Below are 16,210 nucleotides of genomic sequence, written 5' to 3' on the forward strand. Positions count from 1 at the left end.
TTTGTAAAAATGAGATCAGAAAAAAGTCTAATTTCCATGTCCCTATTGTTTTTGTTATCCAGTGTGAATCATTAGTGACATTAATAACATCACCATTTTAGTAACATTGTAGAAGTATTATTTTAGTCAATACTGACTTTTTCATTCTAAAATAAAGATTATAGTTAAGAAATTCTGTATAATATCTTAAAATAACTATATAGCTAAAATAAGATTCTAGCCTTGAATTTTTAACTCAGGAAAAAAGAAAAGGATCAAAGACACCAGAGAAAATCCTTGAGAAATATTTTTCATAACTGACTTAACTTTAATATGCTATGGTTTTATATTTTTTTAAATACTATGTCATTTATACCCATTAGGATGGCTACTTTACATATGTATAAAAAAAGAAAAAGTGTTGGTTGAGAATGTGGAGAAATTATAACCACAGTGTACTATTGATAGAAATGAAAATGGTTCAGTCAGTATGGAACACTATATATATATATATACATGTATATATATATATGTGTGTGTGTGTATGTGTGTATATATATAAGAAAAAGTGTTGAGAATGTGGAGAAATCATAACTCCAGTGTACTAATGGTAGAAATGAAAATTGTTCAGTCAATATGGAACACTATATATATATATATGCATGTATATATATATATATATATATATATATGTGTGTGTGTGTGTGTGTGTGTGTGTGTGTATACATATATAAGAAAAAGTGTTGAGAATGTGGAGAAATCGTAACCCCAATGTACTAATGGTAGAAATGAAAATTGCTCAGTCAATATGGAACACTATATATATATATATATATATATATGTATGTATATATATATATGTGTGTGTGTGTGTGTATACATATATAAGAAAAAGTGTTGAGAATGTGGAGAAATCGTAGCCCCAATGTACTATTGGTGGCAATGCAAAATGGTGCTGTCACTATGGAAAACAAGGAGGCAGTTTCTCAAAAAATTAAAAATAGAATTACAATGTGATCCAATTTTTCAACTTAAAAGAGTTGAAAGTGAAATCACAGAGACATTTGCATACATGTGTTCATAGCAAGCATTAATCACAATAGTCAAAAGGTGGAAGAAACCCATGTGTCCCTCAGTGGATAAATGGATAAATAAAATGCAGTGTACATGCACAGTAGCAAGGGCTTTCTTGGTGACCAGTGGTAGAGAATTCTCCTACCAGTGCAGGAGACATGGGTTCAATCTCTGGGTCAGGAAGATCCCTGGGGAAGGGAGATGGCAACCTGCTCCAGTATCCTTGCCAGGGAAGTGCCATGGAGAGGGGAGCCTGGCAGGCTACAGTCCATGGAGTCACAAAGAGTCAGAGGTGACTCTGCGACTGAGCACACAGACTGTACAATAGCATAATATGCAACTTTAAAAGGAAGAAAATCCTGACACACGCGGCATCATGAATGAACCTTGACAACATTCGGTTAGTCAGTTCAGTTGCTCAGTCGTGTCCGACTCTTTGCAACCCCATGGACTGCAGCACACCAGGCTTCCCTGTCCTTCACCAATTCCTGGAGCCTGCTCAAACTCATGTTCATTGCATTACTGACGCCATCCAACCACCTCATCCTCTGCTGTCCCCATCTCCTCCCACCTTCAATCTTTCCCAACATCAGGGTCTTTTCCAATGAGTCAGTTCTTCACACCAGGTGGCCAAAGTACCAGAGCTTCAACTTCAACATCAGTCCTTCCAATGAACACCCAGGACTGATATCCTTTAGGAGGGACTGGTTGGATCTCCTTGCAGCCCAAGGGACTCTTCAAGAGTCTTCTCCAACACCACAGTTCAAAAACGTCAGTTCTTCAGCACTCAGCTTTCTTTATAGACCAACTCTCACATCCATATACGACTACTGGAAAAACCATAACTTTGACCAGATAGACCTTTGTCAGCAAAGTAATGTCTCTGGTTTTTAATATGCTGTCTAGGTTGATCATAGCTTTTCTTCCAAGGGACAGTTCGGTTCAGTCACTCAGTCATGTCCGACTCTTTGACCTCGTGAACCTCAGCACATCAGGCCTCCCTGTCCATCACCAACTCCCACAGTCCACTCAAACCCATGTCCATCGAGTCGGTGATGCCATCCAACATTCTCATCCTCTGTTGTCCCCTTCTCCTCCTGCCTTCAATCCCTCCCAGCATCAGGGTCTTTTCCAATGAGTCAGCTCTTCGCATCAGGTGACCAAAGCATTGGAGTTTCAGCTTCAGCATCAGTCCTTCCAAGGAACACCCAGGACTGATGTCCTTTAGGATGGACTGGTTGGATCTCCTTGCAGTCCAAGGGACTCTCAAGAGTCTTCTCCAACACCACAGTTCAGAAGCATCAAGTCTTCGGCGCTCAGGTTTCTTTATAGTCCAACTCTCACATTCATACATGACCACTGGAAAAACCATAGCCTTGACTAGACGGACCTAATGTCTCTGCTTTTTAATATGCTGTCTAGGTTGGTCATAACTTTCCTTCCAAGGAGTAAGCGTCTTTTAATTTCGTGGCTGCAATCACTATCTGCAGTGATTTTGGAGCACAGAAAAATAAAGTCTGACACTGCTTCCACTGTTTCCCCATCTATTTGCCATGAAGTGATGGGACCGGATGCCATGACCTTAGTTTTCTGAATGTTGAGCTTTAAGCCAACTTTTTCACTCTCCTCTTTGACTTTCATCAAGAGGCTTTTTAGTTCCTTTTCACTTTCTGCCATAAGGGTGGTGTCAGCTGCATATCTGAGGTTATTGATATTTCTCCTGGCAATCTTGATTCCAGTGCTTATCCAGCCCAGCATTTCACATGATGGACTCTCCATCGAAGTTAAATATGCAAAGTGACAATATACAGCCTTGATGTACTCCTTTTGCAATTGGAACCCGTTCATTGTTTCATGTCCAGTTCTAACTGTTGCTTTTTGACATGCCAGTCTCAAAAAGACAAATACTGTGTGATTCCACTTATATTAAGTATATAGAGTAGTCAGATTCATAGAAACAGAAATTAGATTGCTAATGAGGGGAGAATTGGGAGTTGTTTAAAGGATACCGAGTCAATGAATTGAAAAGAGCTCTTTTCAACTGGAGATTGGTTGCACAAGTGTGAATATATATACAACGGTTCCTGGTAGCTCAGTCAGTGAAGAATCCACCTGTGAATATATATAAACTACTGAACTGCACAGTTAAAAATGGCTAAGGTAATAAATTTTATATCTGTATTTTACCACAATTAAAAGTAAATAAAAATCCACAGAAGAATAAAGTTATTTTGGATGACTATATCATCACAGCAAGAGTTTAGAATGACTATATTCCTGTCTATACCAATGGTTCTTAATGTGTAATCCTTGGTTCTGCAGTATTATTATCACCTGGGAACTTAATAGAAAAAAGCAGATTTATATTGGGTCATCTTCCTAAAATAAAACTAATAATGTAGTGACTTTTGTAAAATGAATAAAATTAGTATAAGAATTCAAAGTGTTCAGTACTAGTTTATGTTTACCTTTTAAGGTATTTATGAATAAGGTAAATAATTTCACTTTAAAGATTTTGTTTGAGACAATAGTAATATAAATAAAATTTAGAGGAAATAATCAATATAAACAAATGTATGAAACTGATTTATGTGGATAAGTGGACATTCTCCAGGTACTGTTCAAAATGCTTTTTCTTTCACTTTTATTGAGACATAATTGATAGATTACATTATATATGTTTAAGGTGTACAACAAAATGATTTGGTATAAATATACATTGCAGAATGATGTCAATATTTTTAGTAATATTCATCACCTCACACAGTTACTATTTTTGTTTGTCTTTTTACTTGTTATGAGAACTTTTAAGATCCGTTCCTTTAAAAGCTTTCAAATACACAATACAGTACTGTGACCTGTGACTCATGGACAAGTCTTTGAAGACACTGGGCATGGTTCTGAAAATGAATTCTGGAGGCCCTCTGGTATTCCTACACTGACGTCTTTAGTTTCAGGATAATATGCGTTCAGAGGAGGGATCCTGACACGGCATCAGGTTTGGCAAAGATCATAGTGAAAAGACCGCAGTGAACATTTCTGGTTCAGAAACCCAGCTAAGTATCAAGCGCTGCGCTTTATCATTTGGGTGTGTCCAACTCTTTGCAACCCCATTGACCATAGCCTGCCTGTCTCCTCTGTCCAAGGAAATTCTCTGGGCAAGAATACTGGAGTGGGTTTCCATGCCCTCATCCAGGGGGTCTTCCCAACCCAGGGACTGAACTCAGGTCTCCCACGTTGCAGGCAGATTCTTTATCACCCGAGCCACGCGCAAAGCCCAAGTATCAAGGAGAATGGAAATATCTCAGTGTTTGAACAGCTGGCCTGGTGTACTGGTGTGTACAGATGACCCTGGCTATAGTTTATTCATTTGTTTTGAAAAGTGCATGATCACGTATGTCTGCTCAATGACTTTATAGTTTGTTTTAACACATTACTCTGAAAATATGAAAATGTCTTAAAATGTAATGTTTGGATTTGATTTAGATCAAGGCTTTGGAAAGTTGGAGGTATTAATACAGTAGTTGGAGCTGAAGTGTAGAATCTCAGGATAAAAATCAGAAAAATTAAGAGTGTAAGGTAAGCATGTAATCTTGAAAGATAATAATAGTTCAGTGGTTTGCCCACTCAGCTATTTAAGCTGTGTTAAATGGGCCAGGAAAAAGGGGGTGGAAAGTGATCTTCAGTCAAGAATGCTGGAGTGGGTAGCCATTTCCTTCTCCAAGGGATCTTCCTGACCCAGAGATTGAACCCAGGTCTCCTGCATTGCAGTGGATTCTTCACTGTCTGAGCCACAAGGGAAGCCCTAATTCTTTTCTGGTGGAGACTAAATTAAAAAACCAGCTAACCAAAATCTAGGAAAATGATAATAAACAATAATTGCTTTCAGATATGAGGGTCTTTAACAACCTGGTGAACATTGTTTAAATAATGATTTTTGTGTAGTATATATGCAATATTATATTTTCGATCATGTTTGGTAAGTACTGTTAGCTTTCTACTGACACACAGGACCTAACTTCCATATGTGTTTTGTAAAGATAATGCTATTCTGTGTCTAGTAAAAATGGATATATGGTTTTTATCAGGCTGGGAAATATTAGTTTCTTCATTTTATGGCTCTAATGAACCCTCTTAGAAGTTAGTAAAATTTAAGCATAAATAGTACTGAGAGATTTTCTTACTCCCTTTATTTTTGAATAATTTGAGAGTACATTTACTTAAAAGATATGCCAGTATTTCAGAATACTAGAATATATTTTCTTGAATCAGGATATTCTCTTATATAACCAGACTACAACCATCAGAACTGGAAAATAAACTCTGATACATGTTATTATCTGATAATCAGATTCCACTCAAGTGTTGCCAGTTGTACCAATAATGTCCTTTATGTCAAATAATCCAATCATTGATCATGAGCTTCATTTTTTGTCATGTTTCTTTAGATTCCTCCAATAATTTTTTAAATACTTTTAACTTACATTTATGTTTCTTTGGAATTAGATTTAGGGTGTGTACTTTTGCCAGGAATATCCTGAAATGAAGCTTTGTTTATATTGTATCTTATCAGGTAGTATGCAGTTTGTTAACTTGCACCAATTAAAGTAGGGTTTGTCATGTTTCTTGACTGTAAATCATTTTCTTTTGTATGTATTGAATATGTATTTTATTTGGAGGTATTTGAAAATATGTCAATGTCACATGGCTCAGCAAACATTTACTTACTCATTTAACATTTATTGATATTTCTTGGCTGAGTAAATAATTTTGAATAAGGTTTCTAAGTGGTGATTTTCCAGATTCCTTCTGTCTTTAGACATTGACATTCCACTGTGAGTTTCTCCACTCGTAATTAATTAACTAATTATTTAATGTCAGTGTAGTCTCTTGGATTCCTACCTTATTTAATGAGCTAAAATTAGTAACTATTGTTATTTATTTGTGCACTTCTCTTTAAAAACAACTTTTTTGAATATAATTTACTTAAAGTAAAATGAAGCTATTTTAAGTATATTGCTCTGAGTTTTGACAAATGTATATGTATGTGTAACCAGCAAACCAATCAAGATATAAAACCCTTCTTTAACCTTAAGATGTCTCCTCATGTCCCTTTGCAGTCAATCTCTCCACCCACGTCACATGATCCCAGGCAACTATTTTTTCTTTTTTTATCTCTAAAGTGCCGCTTCACCTATTGCAGAATTTTGTAGGACAGAATCCTGCTATATATGTACTCTTTTGCGTCTGCATGGCTTTGGCTGTTGCAGTGTTTCCTGGTACTTATCTACGCAGCTGAATGTATCAGTAGTTAGTTCTTTTTTACTGGCTTGAGTTTTTCCATTTACATTTTTACAATCATCAGTTTATGAACATTTGATTTTCTTCAGTTTGGAAATATAAATGCTATGAATATAGATATGCAAATCTTTTGTGGATTAGATATATGATTTTATTTTTCTTGGAAAAATACTCATGTGTAGAATTGTTGAGTATTATGATTAGCATATAGTTAACTCTATGTGCACAATTGTACTCATCTCACATGCTACTAAAGTGATGCTTAAAATTCTCCAAGCCAGACTTCAGCAATATGTGAACCATGAACTTCCAGATGTTCAAGCTGATTTTAGAAAAGGCGGAGAAACCAGAGATCAAGTTGCCAACATCCACTGGATCATTGAAAAAGCAAGAGAGTTCCAGAAAAACATCTATTTCTGCTTTATTGACTATGCCAAAGCCTTTGACTGTGTGGATCACAATAAACTGTGGAAAATTCTGAAAGACATGGGAATACCAGACCACCTGACCTGCCTCTTGAGAAACCTGTATGCAGGTCAGGAAGCAACAGTTAGAACTGGACATGGAACAACAAACTGGTTCCAAATAGGAAAAGGAGTACGTCAAGGCTGTATATTGTCACCCTGCTTATTTAACTTATATGCAGAGTACATCATGAGAAACGCTGGGCTGGAAGAAGCACAAGCTGGAATCAAGATTGCCAGGAGAGATAGCAATAACCTCAGATATGCAGATGACACTACCCTTATGGCAGAAAATGAAGAAGAGCTAAGGAGCCTCTTCGTGAAAGTGAAAGAGAAGAGTGAGAAAGTTGGCTTAAAGCTCAACATTCAGAAAACTAAGATCATGGCATCTGGTCCCATCACTTCATGGGAAATAGATGGGGAAACAGTGGAAACAGTGGCTGACTTTTATTTTTCTGTGTTCCAAAATCACTGCAGATGGTGATTGCAGCCATGAAATGAAAAGACACTTACTCATTGGAATGAAAGTTATGACCAACCTAGACAGCATATTAAAAAACAGAGATATTACTTTGCCAACAAAGGTCCGTCTAGTCAAGGATCTGGTTTTTCCAGTGGTCATGTATGGATGTGAGAGTTGGACTATAAAGAAAGTTGAGCACCGAAGACTTGATGCTTTTGAACTGTGGTGTTGGAGAAGACTCTTGAGAGTCCCTTGGACTGCAAGGAGATCCAACCAGTCCATCCTAAAGGAGATCAGTCCTGGGTGTTCATTGGAAGAACTGATGCTGAAGCTGAAACGCCAATACTTTGGCCACCTGATGCAAAGAGCTGACTCATTGGAAAAGACCCTGATGCTGGGAAAGATTGAAGGAAGGAGGAGAAGGGGACGACAGAGGATGAGACAGTTGGATGGCATCACTGACTCAATGGACATGAACTTGGGTGGACTCCGGCAGTTGGTGATGGACAGGCCTGGCGTGCTGCGGTTCATGGGGTCGCAAAGAGTCAGAGACGACTGAGCGACTGAACTGAACTGAATTCTATACTAAACCACCAAACTGTTTTTCAGAGTGACCATACAGTTTAATTCTTCTCGCAGGAATATGTGATAGTATCGGTGTTTCGCATCCTCGTCAATACTTGATGTTGTCAGGCTTCTTAACTTTTGCCGGTCTAGTGGACGTGTAGTGGTATCTCATGTTTTTAGCTTGCACTTCTCTGGTGATTGAAGCATTTTTAATGTATTTATTGGTTATGCATGTATATTCCTTTGTGTTATATCCATTCAAATATTTTGTTCATTTTTTATCGTGTTGTTTATTTTCTTCTTATTGACCTCTAAGAATCCATTTCATATTTGAAGTACAATTCCTTAATTGTGTATATGCAAGTATTTTCTCCCATTTTGTTGCCTTTTAATTTTCTTTTAGGTGTCTTTGGGAGAACTGAACTTTTTGACTTTGATGAAGCCTAATTCAATTTTATTTAGTGCATGTTTTTGGTTTTTTTGTACGTTTATTGAAAAGTCTTTGCGTATTCTGCCACACAGCCCATGGGACCCCACGCGAAATCTGTTAGTGTTTCTGTGGTGTTCTCTCCTGTGAAGTGTTCTGTCCTGTAATTCCTGCCACATCTTCATTCCTGAATTCCAACACCTGCATCTTCAGGAGTTTTGTTCTTTTTTGTTTTTTTAATTCTTAAATCACTTGAAAATAAGTTACTGACAGTATTGCCTCCACCACTTCGGAATACTCTTGTGTATTCACTGTGACAATTTCACGTTTTCTGCTTAGATCTCTGTCTAGAAAATGTCTTCAGTTCAGAAAGTGTCTCCACATGAAAGGTCCGGGTGAGATTTGGGCTCACCTAACTGAGTTCCCTTCCCTCAGTTCTCACCGCCGTTTGCTGCTTGTTAACCCAATGTATCCAAACGGCGACTATGTATTTCATCCAGTTTGTAGATGTCACAGTAAGAGGGCGAGTCCAGGGCCAGTCACTCCATCAGAGTTCAGGTGGACACTCTCCAATAGACTAACACATTTCATTTTGAAATAGATATCTAAAAAGTAAAATGTAGGCTATATCATCATTCTGTCTTAGTGATTTCATTAACAAAAGATTAAACCCCTGAACAGCTACGTCTATAAAGTATACTCTCAAAAATCCTACCAAGTACTGCCCAGCTCTAGTTGGAGCTCTATGTCTATTTTTTTCTCAAGTCAAAGTGAAATCTTTCAGTAGAAGGTGTTCAGAATAAGAGTAACTGGAATGAACACTTCTGTATACCTTCAAACATCGTGATGTTAAATACACATGTACATGTATACGTTCATATATATAAAATATGGAGAATCCCAAAAGACAAATAAAGGTACATACTCATCCTTAGAAAGGCCTAGCAAATGATGTAATGCTTTCACCCATAATCCTGAGCAAAGTCTGGGTTAAAAATAAAAATCTGAAGATATACTGAAGTGTATAATAAGATGCAAAGAATACGTTAGTCTTCAAAAGATAAACATTTGTTTTTATGGAAACCTTTTGACTCATACTTATCTCATTTCTGTACATAATCTCACTGGCCATAATTCCTCTCTTAATAGAAACAGTTTTTTAAAGACAAGTTAAATTCCCTTTGAACCATAAAAACAATTCATTGTAGAATTTTTACTTTCTCTTTTTCTACTAGAAGCACCATATGTTGCTGAACTCCAGATGTGACACTAAAGGTTTTTTATATGCTGCATAGTCATTATTGCAAAACATAATGTAGATGGGTAAAAGTTCTGAGTGAGGAGTTCAACTGTCATACAAATTGATGTCACCATTTTCCATTATTGTTACTAGATTCTAGATTCTGTTAATAGATTCTCTCATAAGATCTTGGTCTCATTGTTCTTCTCCAGTTGTATATGTTATGGATAGATGCACAAGAAAATATGTGAAGGAAGCTTAAGGTTACTTGACTTTCACTTTTTACAGCAGAAGAAATAAATTTAGATCAACTCAAGTTCACTACCCACTTTATCTCCATTCCTTTCCTTTCCTTGGCCAACTTAATGGTGTTTATACTATGAAGTGAGGGGATAGGATATTTGGTTGCAAACAAGGCTTAAAGTCTGGCATATAAGATGTCATTTGCATATATTTTATTTCACTGAACTATTGACTATTGTTTGGCAATAATAAGCCTCTTAGATATTTATATGGTAAAAAATTATTAAAATCTAAAGAAATGCTTGTCTAGTGATTGCAATAGAATCTTTTGAAGGTTGTTAAGAAACCTAAGTATGAAATCTAGTACATAGTGATTTCATGATGGCAGAAAACAGTTACTATCCAACTTCTCTACTTTATCACTAAGCTGTTGCTTCTCAAATTCTCACGTGCATGAGAATCACATGGAAGGTAGGCTTTCCCCTTATTTTCTGATTCCACTGGTTTTGGGTGGGGTCATAATTTGCATTTCTAAGAAGTTCCCAGGTGGTACTGATGCTTCTTGAAGAAACACTGACTCAGGAAACCTCATTACCAGAAAAGAACTGCTTTCTTCAGGCAGAATATTTCACAAGTGGTAAATATATTTGCTAACTTGGCTAGCTGCCTACTCTTGAAAATGAGGTATAAATAGTGTTGTTTTTCTACTGTATTTAAGTATTTTAATTCCTGAACTATAACAATGATATTTGTTGCAAAGATGCAGATACATTTTTTTATTTTATTTCTTTCCACAACTGAAGAGTTTCTTTATTCTGAAACAACCCAGGCTTTTGTATGTGAATACAGTTTTATGTTTATTTGCTTTCCTTGTCAGATCAAGTCTAATTTATGAATTTGCTCTGAACACAAGCTTACATTCTGATATGTAAATTACTTTAGACTGTAAGACAGTAATTCAACTGTCCAGCACACTAATAACTTCTTTTTTCACTTTACTATTCAGTATAAGATTTTCACACTATGTGCTTTTCTTTCACAATTAGATCGCACTGTACTATCTCCACTGCTAAATGGAAGTAAATTCAAATGCAGAGTAATTATAGCCTTTTCATCCAGTATACAGCTTACTATTTTAAAAGATCACTGCCTTTAATACATTCAATATAATAATATTCCAATTTAGACTTCTTCAATTCCTTTATTTCTTTTTTCCATTGTTTTCTCTTTCCTGACAGACATAAATCTGTGTGTAAGCATGCACACACAACATACGTGCATGTACACACACAGACCATTGTTAAATCATCATAGTGATATCAGTATATTTATGGGAAACTTATGTTTATAAATATACACTGTAACATACCCTAACATTTATATAAATAGGCAGTGTGAAGCATAGGATTCCCTACATATCACGAGCAGGAAATCCATGTGACAGTTTTATGGTAAATCTGCCATTTCTTTTGTTTCAGTTCTCAATCATGAAGAATATCAATGGCACAATTACAATTCTTCTCACACCCCATGAATATACAGTAACATGCATTCAACTCTCTGTTTTCCAAAGGCAAGTCTAGAATGGTGATTGTATATCTTTTTACCTTTTCAGAATGACTTTTTTAATGTTGCTTGCTACTAAAGTGATTTTTACAGAGATTGAGGAACCATGTCAGAGTCAACTATTACACACTAAGTATTGATTTCAAAACGAATTTTTTTGTTTAGATTTCTAAGAACCTACGTTCAAGAATTTGGGAAAGGGATTCAAGCTAATTATAAAATAATAAATGAAATGAAAAAGTTGTAGAATGAATCATGCAGTATACCAACGAGGAAACTGAATTTCAGAACCTCTAAATGACATTTTCCACACATTCAGTTTGGTAGAAACCCTGGATTAAAGCTATGATATTGTGATTTCTAGAACTATGATCTTTCCACTACTCATTCCAAAGACATAAATTAAAAGAGAAAGGTGACTAGTAAAAATGATGTTACTTTTCTATTGGAAACAACATAGAAGATGTTCTCTTTTATCTGTAGCCTCCATTTAGTAACCTTTTAATGTTTATGCTTAGACTATAAATAGTTGAAAGCTTAAAAGGAGCTCTTAGCATTGTTGACTTCAGGTTGATAATAGTATGTAGCAATGGTTATCAAGTCGTCACAGTAGGTGCAACATGAATGATCTCCAAATTGTAGTAATGAGAAAAGACACCTGTAGGATGTAGATCCCGTCAAGGCAGGAATCATGTATTACATCGCCTCTTTTGCCAAATATTTTTAATGATTCATCACAATATACCAGGTTCTGAGCTCTCAAAAATACAGTGTTCTTGCAGAGTAATGCATGTATAGAATTTCTGTGTCATTTAAAACTCCAGCCCATGAAATAGCACCATGATACACTTTCCTGTGTTGAGGAACCAGACCATCGAGTCAGACTAGATAAGTAGCATGATTTGAAGAGCCATTGCAAACATTTAATCAAAGTGAAATTATGCCTGGAGTCTGACAAATGCTTCCTTAGCAACACCAGCCCTACTCATAGGGAAAAGTACATTTTTAAAGGGCTTCACATCTGAGATAGTATACTTCCAGCTTCCATGATACTTTTTTTTTCTGCACCATTTAATCATTACTGAGAACTTTTTATTTTTTAGTCAATCAATATATTTTAAAAATTGAAGTATAGTTGATTTACAATGTTGTATTAATTTCTGCTGTGGAGAAAAGTGATTTAGTTATCCATATATTTACATTCTCTTTTTAAATGTGATGGTTTATCACAGGATATTGAAAATAGTTACCTATGTTATACAGTAAGACCTCGTTGTTTATTCAGTCTTTATATAAAAGTTTACATCTGCTTGGCAGCTCTCCCCCTTGGCAACCACTAGCTTGTTCTCTACATCTGTGATTCTGTTTCCATTTCATAGATAGGTTCACATATATCATATTTTAGATTCCACATATAAGTGATATCCTATGGAATTTGTCTTTCTCTTTTTGACTTACTTCACTTACAATCTCTTGTTGCACCTATGTTGCTGCAAATGGCAATATTTTGTTCTTTCTTGTGGCTGGATAGTATTCTATCTCATGTATGTACACATCTTCTTTATTGATTCATCTGTCCACAGACTTTCAGACTGTTTTCATGCCTTGGCTGCTGTGAATAGTGGTGCTATTAACATAAGGGTGCATGTATCTTTTTGAATTATAGTTTTGTCTAGATATATGCCCAGGACTGGGATTGCTGGATCAACATTAATTCTATTTTTAGTTTTCTGAGGAACTTCCATACTGTTTTCTATAATGTCTACGCCAACTTACATTCCCAACAGGGCAGGGAGTTTCCCTTTTCTCTACACCCTCTTCAGCAGTTGTTATTTGTAGACTTTTTAATGATGGCCATTCTGACCGATATGAGTGATACCTCATTGTAGTTCTGACTTGCATTTTTCTAAAAATTAGCAAAATGCTGAGCATCTTTTCATTTGCTGTTGGCCACCTGCATCTTTCCTTTGGAAAAATGACTATTTAGGTCTTTTGCCCATTTTTTTAAATGGATTATTTGTTTTTATTCTTGTTGAGTTGTATGAGCTGTTAGCATATTGTGAAAATTAAGCCCTTCTCAGTCACATATTTTGCAGATATTTTCCCCCATTCTGTAAGTTCTTTCCTCATGTTATTTATGGTTTCCTTTGCTATGCATAAGGTTGTTAAGTTTGATTCATCCCATTTGTTTATTACTGAATTCTTTTTAGATTAATTTCTTCATAAGCATTTGGGATCTTAGACTGTTAGCACTGTTAGGAATCTTAGAGTCCTTATAGATCAATTGTCACTTTACAGATGAGGGAAACCAGGGCCCAGAGGAAAGCATGTCTTTGAAAAGGTCACACAGTGATTCATAGGACAGCTGGGATTGGAACCTCTCCAAATAACTCCCAGACCTTTATGTACCAATTTCTAGATCAAGACAAACGGAATTGCTGGTGTTCTGGGCTCCATGGTTACCTTTTCTTTGTGTATTCCTCTGTGTCACTCTGACACTCACTATTCACAGTAAGTTAAATACCTTGAGCCCAGAGCCCAAGGGGTTTAGATTGTTCTATAACTTTCAATTCGTTTGAAGCATTGCCTTATTTATTAGAGCAGAGTCTCAAAAGGAAACTTCTTTTAATAGTAGAAAAAAAAATCATGAAAGCAATTGTTCAGTTTGGAGTGTTAAAGAAAAAGAATAAACTGGTATCTATAAAAAGCTGCCTCTTATTGTGTTACACAAAGAGTGAACTTTGAAGAAGTCTATAATTAAAATCTAACTTCTCACTTAGTTTTCATATTAGGGGGCCAGGATTCCTGCTGTTAAATATGACTTTTTAAAAACAATGGCTAACCTTATGTTGTTCAGTCCAACTTCATTTTATCCCACCTTCTATAAACCCATGACATCACACTTTCAAGTCATTAACTCAAATTTGGGGCTTTGCCATGAAGCAAAGTCTGGGAAAGGAACTAGCAATGATCTAAATGTTATCACCTGAATTCAAATAAAAATGGACACAGCACATAACTATGGAAATGTATTTCTCTAATTTAGACAAAACCAATGGGCAAGATCATGCATTTAAGAATGGTAAATATAAGTTGATCTGCTATCCTTTATTATCAATATTGCAATATAAAGGAGGTTAGAAAGAAGAGAAGGAAGTCATAGACGGAGTGAGAAAGTTCAGTTCAGTTCAGTCACTCTGTCACACCCAACTCTTTGTGACCCCATGGACTGCAACACACCAGATCTCACTGTCCATCATCAACTCCCAGAGCTTGCTCAAACTCATGTCCATTGAGTCGGTGATGCCATCCAACCATCTCATCCTCTGTCATCCCCTTCTCCTCTCACTTTCAATCTTTCCCAGCATCAGGATTTTTTCAAATAAATCAGTTCTTGGCATCAGGTGGCCAGAATATTGGCGTTTCATCTTCAGCATCTGTCCTTCCAATGAATATTCAGGACTGATCTCCTTCAGGATGGACTGGTTGGATCTCCTTGCAGTCCAAGGAACTCTCAGGAGTCCTCTCCAACACCACAGTTCAAAAGCATCAATTCTTCGGCACTCAGCTTTCTTTATAGTCCAACTCTCACATCCATACACGACTACTGGAAAAACCATAGCTTTGACTCAATGGACCTTTGTCAGCAAAGTAATGTCTCTGCTTTTTAATATGCTATCTAGGTGGGTCATAACTTTTCTTCCAGTCAGCAAGCATCTGTTAATTTCATGGCTGCAGTCACCATCTGCAGTGATTTTGGAGCCCCCCAAAATAAAGTCAGCCACTGTTTCCACTGTTTCCCCATCTATTTGCCATGAAGTGATGGGACTGGATGCCATGAACTTAGTTTTCTGAATATTGAGTTTTAAGCCAACATTTTCACTCTCCTCTTTCACCTTCATCAAGAAGCTCTTCTTTGCTTTCTGCAATAAGGGTAGTGTCCTCTGTGTGTCTGAGGTTACTGATATTTCTCCCGGCAATCTTGATTCCAGTTTTTGCTTCATCCAGTCCAGCATTTCTCATGATGTACTCTGCATATAAGTTAAATAAGAAAGGTGACAATATACAGCCTTGATGTACCCCTTTCCCTATTTGGAACCAGTCTGTTGTTCCATGTCCAGTTCTAATTGTTGCTTCTTGACCTGCATATAGATTTCTCAGGAGGCAGGTTAGTGGTATTCCCATCTCTTTCAGAATTTTCCACAGTTTATTGTGATCCACACAGTCAAAGGCCTTGGCATAGGCAGTAAAGCAGAAGTGAATCTTTTCCTAGAACTTTCTTGCTTTTTCAATGATCAAGTTGATGTTGGCAATTTGATCTCTGGTTCCTCTGCTTTTTCTAAAACCAGTTTGAACATCTGGAAGTTCATGGTTCACTTATTGTTGAAGGCTGGCTTGGAGAATTTTGAGCATCACTTTGCTAGCATGTGAGATGAGTGCAATTGTGCAGTTGTTTGAGCATTCTTTGGCATTGCCTTTCTTTGGGATTGGAATGAAAACTGACCTTTTCCAGTCCTGTGGCCACTGCTGAGTTTTCCAAATTTGCTGGCATATTGAGTGTAGCACTTTCACAGCATCATCTTCTAAGGTTTTAAATGGCTCAACTGGAATTCCATCACTTCCACTAGCTTTGTTTGTAGTGATGCTTCCTAAGGGCCACTTTACTTCACATTCCGGGATGTCTGGCTCTAGGTGAGTGATCACACCATCATGGTTATCTGGTCATGCAGATCTTTTTTGTATAGTTCTGTGTATTTTTGCCACATCTTCTTAATATCTTCTGCTTCTGTTAGGGCCATACCATTTCTGTCCTTTTTGTGCCTATCTTTGCATGAAATGTTCCCTTGGTATCTCTACTTTTCTTGAAGAGATCTCTAGTCATTCCC

The sequence above is a fragment of the Cervus canadensis genome, chromosome 27 (assembly GCF_019320065.1).
Source record: "Cervus canadensis isolate Bull #8, Minnesota chromosome 27, ASM1932006v1, whole genome shotgun sequence".
Classification (NCBI taxonomy): Eukaryota; Metazoa; Chordata; class Mammalia; order Artiodactyla; family Cervidae; genus Cervus; species Cervus canadensis.